This window comes from Dysidea avara, chromosome 4 (genome assembly GCF_963678975.1).
Source record: "Dysidea avara chromosome 4, odDysAvar1.4, whole genome shotgun sequence".
In the NCBI taxonomy this organism is placed as follows: domain Eukaryota; kingdom Metazoa; phylum Porifera; class Demospongiae; order Dictyoceratida; family Dysideidae; genus Dysidea; species Dysidea avara.
The window spans coordinates 47,675,757-47,694,274 of NC_089275.1; the positions used below are offsets into that span (position 1 = coordinate 47,675,757).

The following is an 18,518-nucleotide window of genomic DNA, read 5'->3' on the forward strand; positions in this document are numbered from 1 at the left end:
TTCTGTTTTGACTGCTCTATTAGAGTATATCGATTTTTTATATAGGATTTATCAATGCATACCCTTTAAGGTTGTACCGATATGCATATTACCAATACCGACTGAATGCTCATTACTGTAGCCGATGTGCCGATATAACCAATAGTGATTATATATTGTTATTCTTCAATTCTTCATAAAGGGATGAGAAGTAGAAAATCACATAAAGTTTGTGTACATCGCATTTGTAATGATAATGTAGATAATTGCATGGGCGGACCAATCTACAAGGTCTGTTACAGCTTTACCACTGACCCCTTTCATGGACTTGGAAGCCAAATTGTTATGAGGCAGCTCCTCAAACAGTGATTTTAGTGGGATTCCAGACTCTGCAAAGAGCAGTTAACTAATTGCATGGACAGCCCATAAATTTAGCCTGCTATAACCTTGCAATCATACTTTTCATAGACATACAAGCCAAAGCAGTTGAAACAAATAATTTTTTTACTGCATTCAGCACTTTCATGTATAATTATTACTGTCTCTATTGATTGATTGTGGGCTTCAGTTAATCGGCTAATTATTTCCGCTTCGTTACCGATACTGATATTCACAAATTAGCTAATATTGGCTGTTACCAATTATTCAACTTATTATTAGGGCTGTGAGATTATAGCAATTCTGGAATTAATTGTGATTGTTTCTGAGCATCATGATGTTGATGTGTATCATACAGTACGATAGAACTGTATAGGAGGGACCACAAAGGAGTAGGCATGGCCCATGAAGAAACATCACCCAAAAGCCAGCCTCTCTTTTCCCTGACAACGATGAAGCAGTATTGGTTAGGTAAAACTAAGCCCAAAAAAGTCTTCAGATTGACCCGAAACACTTTCAACAAGTTGCTACAGAATTTTTTTTAATTATTAAACAGAATTTTCTACTGACTGACTGACTGACTGATGCCTTCAGGCAAGTGTAACTTGATAACGGCTAAGGCTATGGGTTTGAGATTTTCACTGTTCAACATCGCTTTGACCCAACAGGTGCCTTTTGGCATACTGCATTACGTACAATGCATTCTTCATGGACTTACCAGTGTCCTCCTTTGAGTCCCATTCATCTTTGCTGACAGCAAAAAGTGTCAATTTGGCAGTAGCAAATGATGGCTTTCCTTTGCAACAGAAATTATTCGTACTTTTCATATAGGTTACTTTGATTGCAGAGGTGCTTTTCGAACAGTTCTTGATTTGTAATGCTGTGTAACGGGTCTAACATAGCTCACAATGAAGCGTAATGGATGCTAGAGAGTTCAGCTACATCATGGCCTGAATCCCCCTCCCCCCTTAACGTCATTATGACGTTAAGCGTACCAAAATCAGTTTGGAGATGCCCCCTAAGTTCATGAAGAATGCATTGTATTTGTACGTACTGCATGCGGTATGCCAAAAGGCACCTGTCGGGCCGAAGCGACGTCGAACAGTAAAAAAAATCAAGCCCATAGCCTTAGCCATTATCGAGTCTGAAGGCATCAGTCAGTCACAGTCAGTCAGTTACTCAGTCAGTAGAAACATACAGTAACTGACTTCATTACTTGGGTAACAACATTTGCAAGTAAGGTAACTTGAGTTATATTACCTGTTTTTACAGCATATTTCGTTATATTACACAAAAGTAATGCACTTGTCAATTTCATGCCCCACCCCCCCACACCCGGGCGTCCCCACACCCCAGGTGGGAATTTGACATTGCTTCTTGTCCCCACCCCTGGGGCAATTGACAGCTGTCCAATGATTCACTAACTGATTTTTGGTAATTGCATTTCTAAACAATAAAATCGCACTTGCTATAATTTTACTAGCTACAGGGCAGGTTTATTACTATAGTCGCATGCATGAAATATGCGCTTAGTCATCCTTGAGGTGTTGTCAAATCCCCTACTAGGGGGTGGGGGATTTGACAGCCGATTTTTCCCCAGTAGTGGGGAATTTGACACCACGATTTGTCAAATCCCCTGTATCCCCCCCCCCCCCCCGGGGGTGAGGCATGAAATTGACAAGCGCATAATAATTATTATGTAACGCGTATTATGTAACGCGTTACCCCCAACACTGTTCACCTTCTACTTACCTCAGATAGCCAACATGGTAGAGAACACTGTTAACCATATGCCATCATCTGATCTGCTCTCCACATACTTTACCACACAACACATCAGGTGAGCAAGGCTATGGAGGGTACATCCCACACTAGAGCACCTTCTTTTGTCACAACCATAGCTGGACCGATAACTTACCACCCCCCACATTTGTGAATGCCATTGAACTCTTATAACAATTTTCATACAAACACACTTCAAACACTAAAACATTCACATTGCAACTGGTGCTTATTAATGTGACACCTGAAGATCACTACACAAAAAAAATCTAGCTATGTCTATTAATCAACTTGATGGCTCCATTTGCATAGACCTATACACGACATCTATAGCCTCCTTCATAAACTGGTCAACACCAACTACAAAAAGAAAATTGAGAACTACATTAAACTGTTTTGCATATATGCCCTGGATGTACATAAAATAATAAAATTATTCTATAGAAACATTTATATATATAATTATATTCTTTTCATATCTTTGACTGAGCTATATGACACACAAATTCTCACCTAACCCACTAAGTGAGACCACAAACCTCCGGAGCACTCTGGGAAATGCCAGAAACACTTGACGATTGCACCCTAAATGATGCAGTATGGCACATCATGATAACACAATACACACCGCTGAAGAGTCCACACGAGGCTAATGGGCTACACCCAACTATCACAGTTCTCCAATTTGTCTGTCCACCAGTCCAGAAGTAACGACATCACCACACAGTGGCCCTAGATGCATTAGAAAACCATTGAAAGATAGGAAGAAATATAAACCACATGATCCTCACAAATGCACTATAACAGATTGCCTCACCTGTAGTGATGACAACATCAATTTCTGAAATCAAGAATTAGATTATTACCAAAAGTTCCTTCTGGCATGTGGACTCTCTTTCATTCCCATGGTCAGACATAGTGAACAGATGATGTAAGAACTATGAGAGTACATTAAAATATGTGAAAAATAACTATACAAATATGCACAGATATGCCAATTTGAACAGTAAACTATCAACTAAAGATACTAAATTTTCAACCTAGTAAGACCACAGCATGTGGGGTATCAATGAAATAACAAAGGCTGCTACTTGAGATTTATCACCATATATGTAGGATGGTTGTGGTCTAAATAAGTCAGACTTCAAAACACAGGGTTCTATGGAACTTAGAAACCCTCAGGCTCTGTAGTATCACATTCTCTTCATTTGGGTGCCACCCCCAACACAGGAATTTCAGGTTACAGTCTTATAATTATACAAACATCATAGTAATCGCAGTCTTTAATGGATTTTAATGGGCTACTACCTGTAATGTAGCATAGATGGTATTATGTTACTTATGCTGCTAGCTTTACCAGTATATTAGCTATGCCTATAAACTACATGTATCCTCATGTCTAACAGTCAGGGCAACTGATAGTTGTGTGTGAATTAATTGTAGCTGCTAAAATTAGAATTTCAGAGCATAATTAGCAGCATGGTCAAGACAGTTGACTGTAGTGAGATCTTGTGCTATATAGTTTTATTCCCTCTGCATATCTCTATCTCAGTGGAGGGGGAAGTGCCAAAACACTGGTACGTATATAATGTTAAGTAGTTTTGTATGGATGATGTGGACTTTACTAACATATGCAATGTTTCACAGACTCACATTAACGGTAGGCTGTCATACTTCATTTAGCCAAAACTCTGTACTGAATGTGCGTCTACTTGCCTACGACTCTTCCATGGGTATTATTCAAATTATGTGAACATGTAACCATAGATAATGTATGTCTGCAAAGTAGTGGACAAAATGGAACGCATACATTATCTATGATGCAACCATGGTATCAGACCAGAAGAGTTTCCTTCAGAGGATGCATGGGTAATGCTTTTAGCTACCACAAATGTGGCAACCTTTCTACTGTTTTAACTTCTCACTACTGCACAGGCTCCAGAAAAAATATTTGAACAGCAAAATATCACGTGCCAGAACTAAACAGAAATAAAATTACAGGCACTTTTGGGTTTAATACAGTAGATAGCTTGATAGTTGCTGTGCAGTCACAACAGACTGGTGCTGCCACAAAAGACTGTGCTGTTCTATGGTGGTTGCATGTCTTCTTGTATGAAGGTATGTATTTCTTCTGTGAATGTATAACTTTGGAAGATTTTTTTCAACCTGAGCTACTTGGCCCCAAAAGTGTGGAGACCAAAACATACTTTTGAAAAATAGTGTGGAGGCCATGGCCCCCTGACCCCCCAGTTATGGTGGTACATGTACGTATCAGCATGAGGAATACTTGTGTTGTGATGAAAATACTACTGTGTATTGGAGTTCACTATTGTTCAGATGTAACACTATATACAACAGGTACCATATGTGTTATAACAGTAGCACAATCATTAGTGGCATACTATTGAGACACAACCAAGACAACTGTTTTGGTAAAATTAATTTTTAATAGAGTAATTTGGCATCACAAAATCAAATTGCTCGAATAAATTATTTGTGTGTGCCTTAATTGCCTCCGGATGTGTCCTTGCTCATTTAAATGCTGTTCCAATACTCACAGGGAAACTCTACTGAGTATAGACATTAGATATACAAATATAAGGTGTATGGTGGTCCAAGAATCAAGGGAGTTCCATACAGGGGTCAATTCATAGTATCACTGTACGGTAGTGCTAAACTTGTTTTTAAAATTCCAGTGTATGTATAGCTGCATCACATATTTGTTGTGCAATTCTTACTGTGGTAGTTTTTGATATATATGCTCAAGCTTGAGGGCACATGTTAGAAGGATTTATAGTTGAATTGTGGTACTAAGTTTATTTGTATGTGATGAACAATTATTCATGTAAATATAGGTAGTAATGTGCAAGATGGACAAGAATCAGTTGATGTATCTGTAATCAGATGCTACCAAGAAGCTCTAAAGAGAGGTTCTAGATCTTGCAGCCAATTCAAGCTTGTCACCTTGGAGCTGAAGAAGCAGGCAAGACAATGACAATTAACACTCTTTTAAACAAGCCCTTCCAACCTACCCAGACATCTACAGTGGTAGTGTCCATCAACTCTTGCAGTGTTGATCGTCAGCTGGCTTCTACTAAGTGGCATACAATCACTGCTACTTTTCGAATATCTGAGATACCTAAGCAGCACCGAATTGAAGTCAAATCCACCATATCTCTGATATCAATAGAACACACCTCACCAGTAACACCTACAGAGCCAATTCCCCTAGAAGTCATTGATGCAGCCAAAGCCACAGCAGCTAGTGAAGCAATCTCCTAAGATGGCATAATCAGAATTATTGTCTTTGATATTGGTGGACAGGAAGTATATTTTATAATACACTTCCTGTGCTTGGCCATTGAAGATACAGCTTTGTTGGTGTTTGATGCTTCAAAACAGCTACACGATCCAGTGATCAGTCGACAGCGTTTTGGTAGGTTTGGGAAAAAAGATCAAAACCAGGGGAATGCAAATCAATATTGAGACCATTGAGCTTCTACTTCACTCTGTGTACAGCAGGCACCAAAAGGAGCAACTTCTGCTCGTGTTCCTACAGTTTTGATGGTTGGAGCACATGCTAGAAGAGCAAGAGCCTATTGCCAAGATGATTTATCAGCTGTTTGATGGCAAGCCTTTCTTGGAGCATTTGTCAGAATCCGCAAAAAGAAGCCTTCCATTTTATTGGTAACAGCAATCCTGATCCAGAGGTTGTTGATCATTTAAGGATTACCATTTTGGAAGCTGCTGAGTGGGTGATAAATGCTACATGTGCACCCAATTGTCTACCTCAACTTTGAAGAAAAGATACTGGAAAAAGTACAGACTGCAGTTAGGCTTACACTGGAAAAAGCTACTGATTTAGCTAGTATGGCTGGTATTGAAGGAGAGAAAAGAGGTTGATGCACTACTTCAGTATTTCACCAAAAGGGAATTCTGCTTTACTATCTAGAAATGCCTTCTTTGAGAACTGAAATGTTCATATCTCCTCAGGAAGTATCTGATCTTGTCTGCACAGTTGTCTCAAATAGCAATTACACTCCCAACACTGCAGTGCTTCAACAGTCTTATGAGCGTACAACAAGTATGCTCTTCTTGGTGAGCCACTGCTTGATTACATGCTAAAACAATCCAGCCGGTCTAATGATAAGAATATTTTGTTGGGCTTATTAGGTAAGTTTGACCTAGCTGCTGAGCTACCTTCAAACACAAAGTTTCCTCGTGAGTTGAATGTGTCAAAGAAAGGGAGGGTGTTCATGGTCCCTCTCTTCTTGTGTATGATGAGAAAGTTACATACTGCCCTATAAGCAAGGAGATATTTGTACTCTCTACTACTTTGCAAACAGATTCGTACCAGAGAGTATATTCAACAACCAATGGCGCTGCCAGAAAGGGCATCTCATAAATCGGTTTACAAAATGTCACTACAGTGTATGCATTTGTACACATGAATGTATGTATATGTATGTATGTGTTCATATAATGCAATGTAATGTGTGCATGTATTCAACAAGTACTGCTAAGATTTATGTTAAAAACTTTTATCATATAGCATCTACAGAGGAGCAGCATACTTCTGTTTTGAAATAGGAGAATGGCAACAATTTCAGCTGCAGTTGTCTCAGCCTTAAATTGAATACTTTATCACAATTCAAGATGAGCAGCGAACTGGTGATAAGTTACCCCTACTTCTTCATCAATACAGGGAATTGTTAATCTGTGTGGAGTCCTTCATCTCAGAGATCAGCAAAGTATGCATGCCATCAGCAACACCTCCAGTGACTTGTTTACAGTGTCCACTAAACAATGATGAAAAACCTCCACCTTATGTCATCCTCGATATTCATCAAAAGAACACGTTGGTGTATTATGAAAGATCTAAGGTTACTAAAATTCCTACAAAGCACTACCGTCTTCTGTTTGTGCCAACATTGAAGGTAGCTAAATGCATTAAAATACTCTAGTAGTGTAGCTAATTGGTTCAGGGATATTTTTTGTACAACAACCTAAACTTTAAGGAACATATTACTAAGCATTTATTATAAGAATCATTGTGCATGTTGTTTACAAGGATAAGCTTGTGAATAAAGAGTCCTATGTGAAATGTTTTTACTTGCTAAAATTGTTCATTTTCAGGCTATTCAGCATTAGAATCTGTTCCTGCTCTCCACGATAAAGGTATAGGTAACTATACTTTAATAATGCATTCGTATCTTCAGAAGTTTAGCTGTCATATCTAGATGCTTTGAAACTATATAATATTGTATAGGCATTTTGAACTGTATTTTTGTATAGAGTTGATTATCAGTCAATGAAGGTCTCCACACATTGTAATGCTTTTCCGTCCTTCTGGGCTTTGTTTTGGTGTGTGTATTATTATTTTGTTGTTACCAACTATATACATAGCACAGATGAACTAAGAACACCACTGTCTATCCAAATAATTATACTATATGTGGCACATATTTTCATGCAGTAATCAGTTTTGAATGTGTTTCTTTATATAGTGCCTAAAATGTCTCAGTTGATCAAAGTGGTAGTTCCAAGGGTCACCACTGTTGGAAAAAGATTGCCTACTGTTTGGAGGTTGAATCAAACACTTACAAAGAAGCAGCATCCCGATGAGCCAGAGGATTCACGCATAGAAGTATTTGATCACTGGCTATCTTCAAATGATGGTATACAACCCAAAACTTGGAGTGTACCGCTTAAGACCATCAAAGAACATACACAGCTTACAGCATCAAGTGAGGAAATTGAAAAAATTGTAAGTCATATTCAATTATATTGCAATACAGGTGTCTATTTTACAGGTCTTTGCAAGCAGAACATTAGTTCGTTATATACTGAATAATACGCACAAAAACACACATGTGCTATGTATCCATACACAATTCTCATTAATTATCTATAATTTGACAATCTCAATAAAGATGTCAATACATACCATCCATATCACTTACATTGCTGTTTTGTGACAGCTTTCCTGATAAATATTTGTCAGCTATACACATTCATTTTATTCTACATGTTGTATGGTAAGTAGTAGCGTTTAGTAGTAGTGGGAAGACTTGCTTGCTGCAGGGCTTCAAAGTAAAACAATAAACAATCAATAATGAGAATAATGCATTTACATACACAATATCACACACGTATGCATAATACACAAAACAGTTAATAGTTGTCATTATCACAATGCAAGTGTGCAGCCATTATGCTCCATGCAAATTGGACATTTCTCTCTGTGGCAATGCCTTGTATAAGATTAGTAGTGTCATGATCCAATCATTTCCATTCAACTTGAAGTCTTGTCATTATCTTTATGAATTCTACTGTCATCCATATCAATTCTGCCAAACTAAATACTGCAAAATGGCATCAAGAAATTAAGACAGGAAAACTCGATGATTGATCTTATTTGTACTGCCTCACTTTACAGCAAACATTGATGCATCATGCATGACATCATTTTAATAACAAATGACACAAAAAAAGTAACAGCTGTCCAATTGCCTCTCCATAATTTCTAAGATGACAGTTTACAGCTTCAGTAAATGCAATGACTGTGGCAGAGGAAGTAGTTGATGTAAGGGGGCTGACCAGAATATGGAATCTCTGGTAGCGGGGCCTCCCAGATGCTGTAGCCATTTTAGCTTTCACAAACAGTCTCAAAGTTCACCAAAATTAACTTATAGGTACAATTTGAAGTATTTTAACTAAAACATCAGATTATAATTATTTGTAGTTATATAAACCTATTTTGGCAATGCATTAATGAACATAATAAATTATCCTTCTTGGAGTGGGGCTGAAAACTGTGATATAGATCTTTATACTGTGATAGAATGCTCACCCTAATAGAGCATTCAAGCAAAAAACTGAACATATATATTTTCCTACAGCTACTGACCTCTTACTTTAAGAGTTGGTGTCTTACCACTGTACCAAGTGTTTCCAGGTGGCTATAGGCTGTTTTGTACTGCTTCAGTATAAATGCTCAGTGAGATATCATTCTGAGAGGGGCTTAAGCCCTCCTCAGCAGACTAGCCCCCCCCACCTATGTGCATGCAATTATATATATTGAACCACTGTTTTGCTCTTGCCACTTTGATTGACTCAGCACCATCAGTAAACACTTTCAATGCATGGCAGACTTTCAGATCACAATGGTTTGTCTTGTCATTGTAATCAATACAGTTGGTCATTATACAGTGACAAACACCACTTGTGGTGTTATAAATACTACTGTAGGAATTTTGAATACTATCTGCTGATTCTATGCACGCAGCAATAAAGGTATTGTAAAATTCTCCACTTCTTTGCTTTCCACCAGTTGCAATGTTTAAGGTAAAGGAAAAATCTGTGACATAACCAATTGTTCACCTAATATCATCAGTTACTATTTTCCTTATGGTCTTAATTGTTCAAGGTTAGTTTATTTTATTGATTCAAAATTAATGTCACAGTGCATAATATATTATCCTATAAAATAATTTGAGCTACACATGATACGATATAATTATTATCAAGAGTTTATAGAAACACATTATTGTGCAACTTTAATGAAAAGATTCACTTCTACAGTCAAACAATGACACACCTGAGCAGCTGCAGGTGTATAGGTGACTTCCTTTGTTGTGTGCATTAAGTTTTGATCTACAAGTACAAGGAAATAATAATAACAATAATAATTGAATTTGATTAGGGATCATATCTAGAATACGTAGCAAGTAGGGAAGTTGCCCATGCCTTCTTTTTGCCGTTCAATATAGACATGAATCTTGAATCTTCCTTTGTTTTCCTTTGAATTCCATTGTTCTCTACTACTACATATTCATGGTATAGGGCAGTTATAGCTTCATGCTATATAACCATCATGTGACTTTTGTCACTTTTCTGTATAGGCCTGAGTCTATGTTCAAAATTTTGCCCAAAATGCTTTTGGAAATATCCAAATAATATCACCTATATTATGCTCTTTAGGTGTTTCCATTATAGTTGTGTTATGCTCCTAGATTTGCAACATTATCTTGGAACACTTATTACTCAGTGAACACTCTATTAAAGTGTTTCACTACAGAGTGACTATTCTATGAGTATCAATCTAGTTTCCACTAACTGTTCTATTAGGGAGCATCAATCTATTTTCATAGAATTAAGTTCCATAGTTTGAAATATCCATCTAATATTTTAACATGATGCTGGTATAGCACTCCAGCTTATTATGCATTTTATTATGCCGGCATATTTGATGCAGACCTACAAAAATTGTCCACAGTAAGAGGTGTGTGGAATGGATTGCTTCTCATACTGTGAAAGCAAACACATACAGATATCCAAAGATACTTGACTGCTACATTTAACCACAGTGCATACCTCACCCTTCCATTTTATAAAACCCACAAGACCATAATAATAATAATTATTGTATAAAATTCTAGTAAGCTGACAGAAATGATGAAAACATGTCAAAATACAAGGGATCACTGTGCAAGCCCTAGAGACACACATAACAGGCTGAAGTAAAGACACAAACACTAAAATGTGGTGGACACTGTTGACCAATATGAGCAGAACCTTGAATATACACACACAAACAAATGAAATTTTTGTAGTTAATAGTTGTAGGAGGCAGGAGGCTTTTTTAGGTGGCAAGATGAACATAAGCAAAGATAATGTAATGTACAGGGATTAGTGTCATAAATTAATATTGTGATAATTACACATTCTTGAGGATGAAAATTAATTTGGCAGACAGCCATGGCTACCAAAAAAATCCAAATTGTGAAAATTCACATCCCTTGAAAATCTCAATACATACAGTAGCACTCTACACATACACTGACCAGTGAGGAGCAGTTAATGAACTTCTGTAACGTAATCACTTCAGGTATAAGTGCTTGTGTTGTCAGTAACTAACTGAAGATGTGGATTGTGTTGTACTACTACTACTGGTAGTACTGGTATAGGGGTAGTTGGGTAGGAGATAGGGAATTGGCCTCTTGAACATGTCTCATGGCTCTCAAAACATGTATGGAACCAAAAAATTAAATAAGTTGTCCTTTGTTAAACTTATAGTGACCGCGGTCACTATAACATGGTAGTCTTGGTAATGAGAGGTCACTTTAGTAATACTTGGTTGAAATAAGTACAGCTTGTATATACACGACTTGGCTGCAATAACAAGGTGGTCTTACTAAAGAGGTGAAGCTTAGGGTAAAGTCCATACAAGTCAAAGGAATTATGCTCACTCATTCTTCTACAGAGGTTAGCCCTTCAGAACTGATTTGTCATAAAAGGTTGAAAATGTGACAGTCCACTTTTTATTGCCATAAATAACTGAGAAGTCATATTTCAATCTTGGCCAAACAATTTTTCAAGGGAAAACTCAAAACTTGAGAACAACTTGATTAGCCCAATCATTGCTTGCTTTTCTAGCTACCACAACTTGATGTACAGCAGAAAATAGTAGTCAAATTGATCTCAAAATTCATTCAGGGGCATAGCTAGAAATTTTAAATAGGTGAGGCAGACCTTGCAATGCTTATGAATGATGCATGCATTCTAGTGTGTAAGTTCAATCAGGCATACATAGCATGCTCCAGCTAGGGGTCTGGGGGAATGCCCCCAGGAATTTTTGAAAGTTAAGAGTAATAAGATTGAATATGGAGGTAATTTTAGTCCTACTATTATGGTATTTCAAAGAATGTACATTATGGTATTTTATACATGTTGCTCAGACCTTGACTTGAGTAGTGTTAGTATATAGCTAAGCACCTGTAACATGTCAATCCAGGGGATCTGGATTATGCTCCCCTGGGAAAGTTAGACCATCTGAAAAAGTTAGACCATCTGAGATTGATTGTGAGAGCAATTTAAGTAGCTTAATTTTATCAAAACTATAAAAATTTGCTTAAATGTTGTATTAGGATGATTGCTCTATTAGGGTGACTGCTCTATTAGAGTACATCGATCTTGCTTGACTAGTTTTTGAAAACTTCAGTAGCTAACCGCCTAGAGCTAACCCTGGATGGACTCTTACTATGTACAATAAGTTGAAATAAATAGCATATAAACTATTAATGTAAGCTTTCAGTGCATCTAAAAGGTCTAATGAGCTCTCAGTTCAGTGACTTCAGTCAGCAATATTTGGTGAGGCAACTACCTCAATTGTCTACATTGTAGCTACTCCTCTGTCATTGGACATTGTTTTTAATTTTTGTTGTTTTTCCAAGTAACAGTTTGCACAAGAAGCAATGTGTGACTATAATATTATACTATTACAACCTAATGATATCAGCTCTGTAAATGCTGTACTATATGGTCTCTGCAGCTATATTATATTGCAATAGCAATATTGACAGCCCTTCCAGCTTCTCTTATGACTTATATGTATAAATGCAAATGCTAACAGCTAGCTGAGCTGCCTTCCCAGTATCAAATCTAAATCTTACCTGATTGTTTTGTAGTGTTGGGATTGTACGTGTTTTTCCACACAGCACATGTCAATCACATGACAGACATTCTCATGTATTAATTGCTCTTAAGTGTTTATCTTAACAACTTAGCTTACTTTAATGGGGTTACAGGTTATAATAAAATAGCTAGAAATGATACCATGCACTAAAGTAAATTAAACCCACAATCACTTTTAAAACAGCATTACGTACAGGCTGTATGGTGCATGAATAAAGTTGTGTGAGTACCAAAGTCCACTCTATAACCCACAATCGATGTTTTGTATAAAACTAATGGGGTGAATGGAGGTTTGTCTTTTCACCTATTAAGTGTAAGCATGCTTGGATAGGACATAATATTATAATGGATTATGGTCACTTGGATTTGCCTGATATTATGCCCAAGTCTGGTAGTTATATATATATATGGAAAATCCCTTGTGGCCATGCATAGTGTAATTATTACAGTACTTAGCTTTGGGAAAGATTTTGTGAATAATAATTTGTGACCCAATTTTGGAAAGCCATCCTTTTGGGCACATGCTATTTTTGCAGGAAAACTCAATTGAAAATTCAGCAATTTTTTTACACATTTATTAAGGTGAAATTTCACACCCAAAGCTTCTTTCTGCTAGGAGATATGGATGATTTTATCAGACCATGTAGTGATTTCACCATGCGTGGGACACCAATTAACTTACAAATTAGGTGATTTGTTCAGGTGCTAGAATGTTAAAACTAAGTCTTAGACAATGATACATGGCATTTAATTAAAGAAAAGGACCAGGAACACTTGATTTAACTATCAAAAGTCTCTTTATAATATTTTTATACAGAATTAATTGTAAACAAAATGATTTGTCACAATTTGTCATGCTTAATCACGCACAGAATTCAATGCATTAATATGAAGTTATGTACTTTGTAATGTATTAGACAGTAAAATTGACCATATCTCTGGAGCCCTACAAGATAACAAGCTGAAATTTTGACACAAAGGCCAACACCCAGTGCCTCATTTTAGATACAAAAGAGAAAATTGACCAATGTGCCAAAAAGGATGGTTTTCCAAAATTGAGTCACATTTGTGACCTGATCTTGTAAACCTATCTTTTTGGCACATTGGTCAATTTTCTGTTTTATGGCTTAAATCAGGTACTGGGTGTTTTTTTGGTTTTTTTATCATTAAGCACTCCTGAGATATGGCTAATTTACTGTACTGTACATTACAAACTAACTTTTATCATACAGTACTGTATAGTAGGGACCATAAAGGTTTGGGCATAGCCCATGAAAAAACATCAAGCCTCACTTTTCCCTGAAGCAGTATTGGTTAGGTGAAATTAAGCCCAAACAAGCCTTCAGATTCATTTTCAACTAGTTGCTATGAATTTTTTAACTAAAATTATTCAACGGAATTTTCTAGTGTGACTGACTGACTTAGTAACAGACTGATGCCTTCAGACAAGCGTAACTTGATAGCAGCTAAGGCTATGGGCTTAATTTTTTCACTGTTCAAAATCGCTTCAGCCAGACACGTGCCTTTCGGCATACTGCAGTACGCACAATGAATTCTTCATGGATTTACCATTGTCCTCCTTTGTGTCCCATTCATCTTTGTTGACAATGAAAGGTGTTGATTTGGCTTCTGTGCTTTGCCTTTCAATTACATGGTAATTGTCTCTTTGTCATGCAAAGAAAACATACCAAGGCATTAAATTGACCCTTACCAGAGAGGAGCGTAATTAGATGCCACAAAACTATTTGAAGTGTATTATTGTAAGAGGGAGTAGATACCTACTTATAAACAATTGCATAGTCTGACCCTTAATGATCAGAGCATGCAGTGACCCACATTCCTTAACGATTCAGCTGCAGTTTTGCTGTAGTGGCAAACCACGTCTCTTAAATATTACGGAGCTTGAGACAATCAACGAGATTGATATACTTTAATAAAGCTGTCACAACAACACTTGTATAACATAGCTATGCTATAAAAAAGTTAACAAAATATGTACAATAATATAATTATTATAATTTGTTTAAAAATGAAGTACAGATTCAATGATATAAAGTAGTGAATCTACCAGTGGAAAATCTAGATTGCACTAAAGTTCTATTAGAAATTCTTGAATAAAACGTGCACTCTATTACAGTATTACAAAAATAAATAAAGTCTATAGTACATGACTGGATTTGACAAAACCAGTTTTCCACACACATCCTATCCTTTCACTTTAACCACTTGTAACTTGACCACTCGGTATGCTATTGACCTACAATTTTCACAATATGTTTTCATTGCATTAATGCAATAACAGGTGAAAATTTGAAAGTGATAGCTATAGCTTCCTTCTACATTGAGTTATGGTCCTTCAAAGTCACAAATTTGGATGTGTGTGGAAGCCTGGTTTTGTCAAATCAGGCACATATTATTACAATACTAAACTATTGTTCATAATCATCATGGTATGAAATTGGGTAATAAACAAGTCCCAGTGTCAGTTTATGACTGCTATAATTTTGACCTAGGCCTGATTTTGCATGGATATTTCTTCCAACACAATACTTCTGCACATTGTGGCTCAGTTCTGATAAGGAGAAGCAGCCGTACATGATGACATGTACAAAGTATTTGATGGTGGCACACACAAGCTGAACAAAGTATAATACAAAATGGTAATGTGGTTGTATGAATTAGGTAACATTATTGAAACTACCTGCAATAAAGTGATGGCAAAGGTTAGCGGAATCTTAGCCAATTATTTCCAAATGTTACTCCACCATTAACTCCCTAACATGGAGGAGACCACCTGATCAGGATGTGATTCCAAAATGCGTAGTGGGCAAGATGGTGATCATTGACAACCAAGCCACAATGACTCCTTCTCACAACCATGACATCTTCACCTTCCACTTACCTCAGATAGCCAACGTGGTAGAGAACACTGTTAACCACATGCCATCAGCTGATCTGCTCTCCACATACTTTGCCACACAACACATCAGGTGAGCAAGGCTATTGAGGGTACGTCCCACACTGGAGCACCTTTTCTTTTCATGACCAAAGCTGGACCAATAACCTACCACCCCCCGCATTTGTGAATGCCACTGAAAATCTTATAACAATTTTCATACAAACACACTTCAAACACTAAAACATTCACAACATTACAACTGGTGCTTATTAATACACCAGAAGATCACTACACACAAAAAAATCAATGTCTACAAATTATTAATCAACTTGATGGCTCCATTTGCATAGACCTATAGTGAGAATTTGTGTGTCATATAGCTCGGTCAAAGATGCGAAAAATATCTATAATGCTTTCTATAGAATAATTTATTATTTTATGTACATCCAGGGCATATATGCAAATCAGTTTAATGTATATAAATCTCAATTTTCTTTTCATAGTTGGTGTTTACCAGTTCATGAAGGGGGCTATAGATGTCGTGTATACCTAACCCACCAAGTGAGACCACACACCTCCAGAGCACTCTGGGAATGCCAGAAACACTTGACGATTGCACCCTAAATGATATGGCACATCATGATAGTACAATACACACCGCTGAAGAATCCACACGAGGCCACTGGGCTGCACCCAACTACGTATCACAATTCTCCAATTTGTCTGTCCACCAGTCCAGAAGTAACGACATCACCAAACAGTGGCCCTAGTTGTAATAGAAAACCATTAAAAGATAGGAAGAAATGTAAGCCACATGACCCTCACAAGTGCACTATAACAGATAGCCTCACCTGTAGTGATGACGACATCAATTTCTGAAATCTAGAATCGGATGATGACCAAAAGTTCCTTCTGGCATGTGGACTCTCTTTCATTCCTATGGTCAGACATAGTGAACAGATGATGAAAGAACTATGAGAGTACATTAAAAATGTGAAAAATAACTATACAAATATGCACAGATATGCCAATTTGAACAGTGAACTATCAATTAAAGACACTAAATTTTCAACCTAGTAAGACCACAGCATGTGGGGTATCAATGGAATAACAAAGGCTGCTACTTGAGATTATCACCATATAGGATGGTTGTGGTCTAAATAAATTAGACTTCAAAACACAGAGTTCTATGGAATTTAGAAACCCTCAGGCTCTGTAGTATCACATTCTCTTCATTTGGGTGCCACCCCCAACACAGGCATTTCAGGTTACAGTGAATTGTTTCTTATAATTATACAAACATAATCACAGTCTTAAAATGGATCTGAATGGGCTAATACCTGTTATGTAGCATAGATGGTATTATGTTACTTATGCTGCTAGCTTTACCAGTATATCAGCTATGCCTATAAACTACATGTATCCTCATGTCTAACAATCAGGGCAACTGATAGTTGTATGTGAATTAATTGTAGCTGCTAAAATGAGAACTTCAGAGCACAGATAGCAACATGGTCAAGACAGTTAACTGTTAGTTTGGGTCAACATCAAGAACTCTATATCATTGCACACATTAAGGTAATTTGTTGGTGCTTTGTTGAGACCACATATGGTGACCACAATCCATACCTAAACAGATACAATGCTACCCTTTACACTTGTATTGAAGAGTAAAATATCTGATGGTCATTAGCAATACAGATGTCCTCACATTAGTTTATCTGTTTACTTGACCTTACAGGCATTACTCTTAGTGGATAATACTATACACAAGTAGAATTTTTAAAACTCCAAAATAAAAAGTCATAATTGGTACGATACTAAATTCTGGACTTTACATTGCATACAAAACCCTTGGGGATGATATGGACTTCAGATGTATCTGGAATGTACACAAAACTTGTTCTTCAAAAATTATAGACTATTTGAACACTTCAATTAATAAAGCATTCATTTGAAATTTAGTCAACAGTTTAGATAACTAACTGGTCCAGGACCTATTTGTACACTAATATACCTACCTCTTGATATGTCAACATCGGTAGCTGAACATTTACTATAGTATGTTCACGTTGAGCTGAATCCTCAAAAACGATTAATAACTCATGGATGCAATTACACACGATCTTGAAATTTGGCACATTTGTAGTACTGCTTGACCCGCTAAAAATATTTCAAAATCGTTTTGTTCAAATGTTTGACGTAATATTTACGACCAATCAAAATTTTCACAATACATTTCCTATGGGGAAGCCATATAAGTACAGTGTCCATTACAACCCTTTCCCAAACTTGTAATGGAGCCAAACCATACGTGTCTGTTGTTGACACCTTTGCTGTTACTAATAATCATCTGGTTAGCTGAAATGTTAACTCAGTTGAGAAAAAATCCACTTTTAATTTTTAGCTGTTTTTCAGGGTTCAGCTCAACGTGAACATACTATAGTTGGTCATATTTCTGCAGCCATATTCAAGTTGGTTTCCCCAACATGAAGTGTAGACGTGTAGGATTACATCATAAATCAGTTCTTCGCTTGTTCATCTGGAGGAGAATAAACACAACCAATAGAATGACTACACAGAGAAACAGAACCACACACAGATCAAAAACTACAGTAATAAACAAAGGTACACAACTCTTAAATGCACCTCCTGAAGCATAAAGCTTGTTAACTACATGTGTACTGCTACATGTTAGCAGTGTTTTCTGAGAAGATGAGTTAAACAAAACATGAAAAAGTGGTATATGGGCAGAAATGAACTATATACCAGTTCAATGTATGCATGAAGGGCTGACATTAAGGTGGTGATAAAGCAATAACGCGCACAAAGAAGCCATATCAAATACTTTACGTCACATGCGGCCATTATGTAACGGGATAAAGCAAAGTAGGCACGTAGCTAATTAGGGCGCAAGACCATGCATAGTAACCAAGAACTACTGGTACATGGGCAAGCAATGCAGCACAAGCGTAAACAACAAGCAGCTGCTGCCATACAAGCC

At 37.0% G+C, this 18,518-nt stretch overlaps 3 long non-coding RNA genes across 9 annotated transcripts in view; 1 reads left to right on the forward strand and 2 right to left on the reverse strand.

The window, feature by feature from the left end:
• Nucleotides 1-8,157, forward strand: part of LOC136252546 (uncharacterized) — a 9,624-nt gene extending 1,467 nt beyond the window's left edge. The window contains exons 2-6 of one of the 6 annotated variants that reach the window (XR_010699617.1): nucleotides 4,995-6,592; nucleotides 6,692-7,076; nucleotides 7,276-7,317; nucleotides 7,647-7,906; nucleotides 7,953-8,157. This is a non-coding gene — a long non-coding RNA (uncharacterized lncRNA). Of the gene's footprint in view, nucleotides 1-4,994; nucleotides 6,593-6,691; nucleotides 7,077-7,275; nucleotides 7,318-7,646; nucleotides 7,907-7,937 lie in introns of all 6 variants that reach the window. The other 5 variants (XR_010699621.1, XR_010699619.1, XR_010699618.1 and 2 more) reach the window with 5 other exon arrangements.
• LOC136252552 (uncharacterized) lies at nucleotides 2,284-8,163 on the reverse strand. Its single transcript, XR_010699635.1, has 5 exons — nucleotides 8,103-8,163; nucleotides 2,957-3,077; nucleotides 2,768-2,871; nucleotides 2,653-2,724; nucleotides 2,284-2,499 (listed from the first exon to the last, which is right to left on the reverse strand). It is a non-coding gene; the product is annotated as an uncharacterized lncRNA (long non-coding RNA).
• Nucleotides 8,164-14,530: 6,367 nt separating this feature from the next.
• LOC136252550 (uncharacterized) lies at nucleotides 14,531-18,053 on the reverse strand. Of its 2 annotated transcripts, XR_010699632.1 has the most exons (4): nucleotides 17,536-18,041; nucleotides 16,366-16,451; nucleotides 15,317-16,280; nucleotides 14,531-15,251 (listed from the first exon to the last, which is right to left on the reverse strand). It is a non-coding gene; the product is annotated as an uncharacterized lncRNA (long non-coding RNA). The 2 variants fall into 2 exon arrangements; XR_010699631.1 differs by having other exon boundaries at nucleotides 14,531-16,280; nucleotides 17,536-18,053.
• Nucleotides 18,054-18,518: the final 465 nt, after the last annotated feature.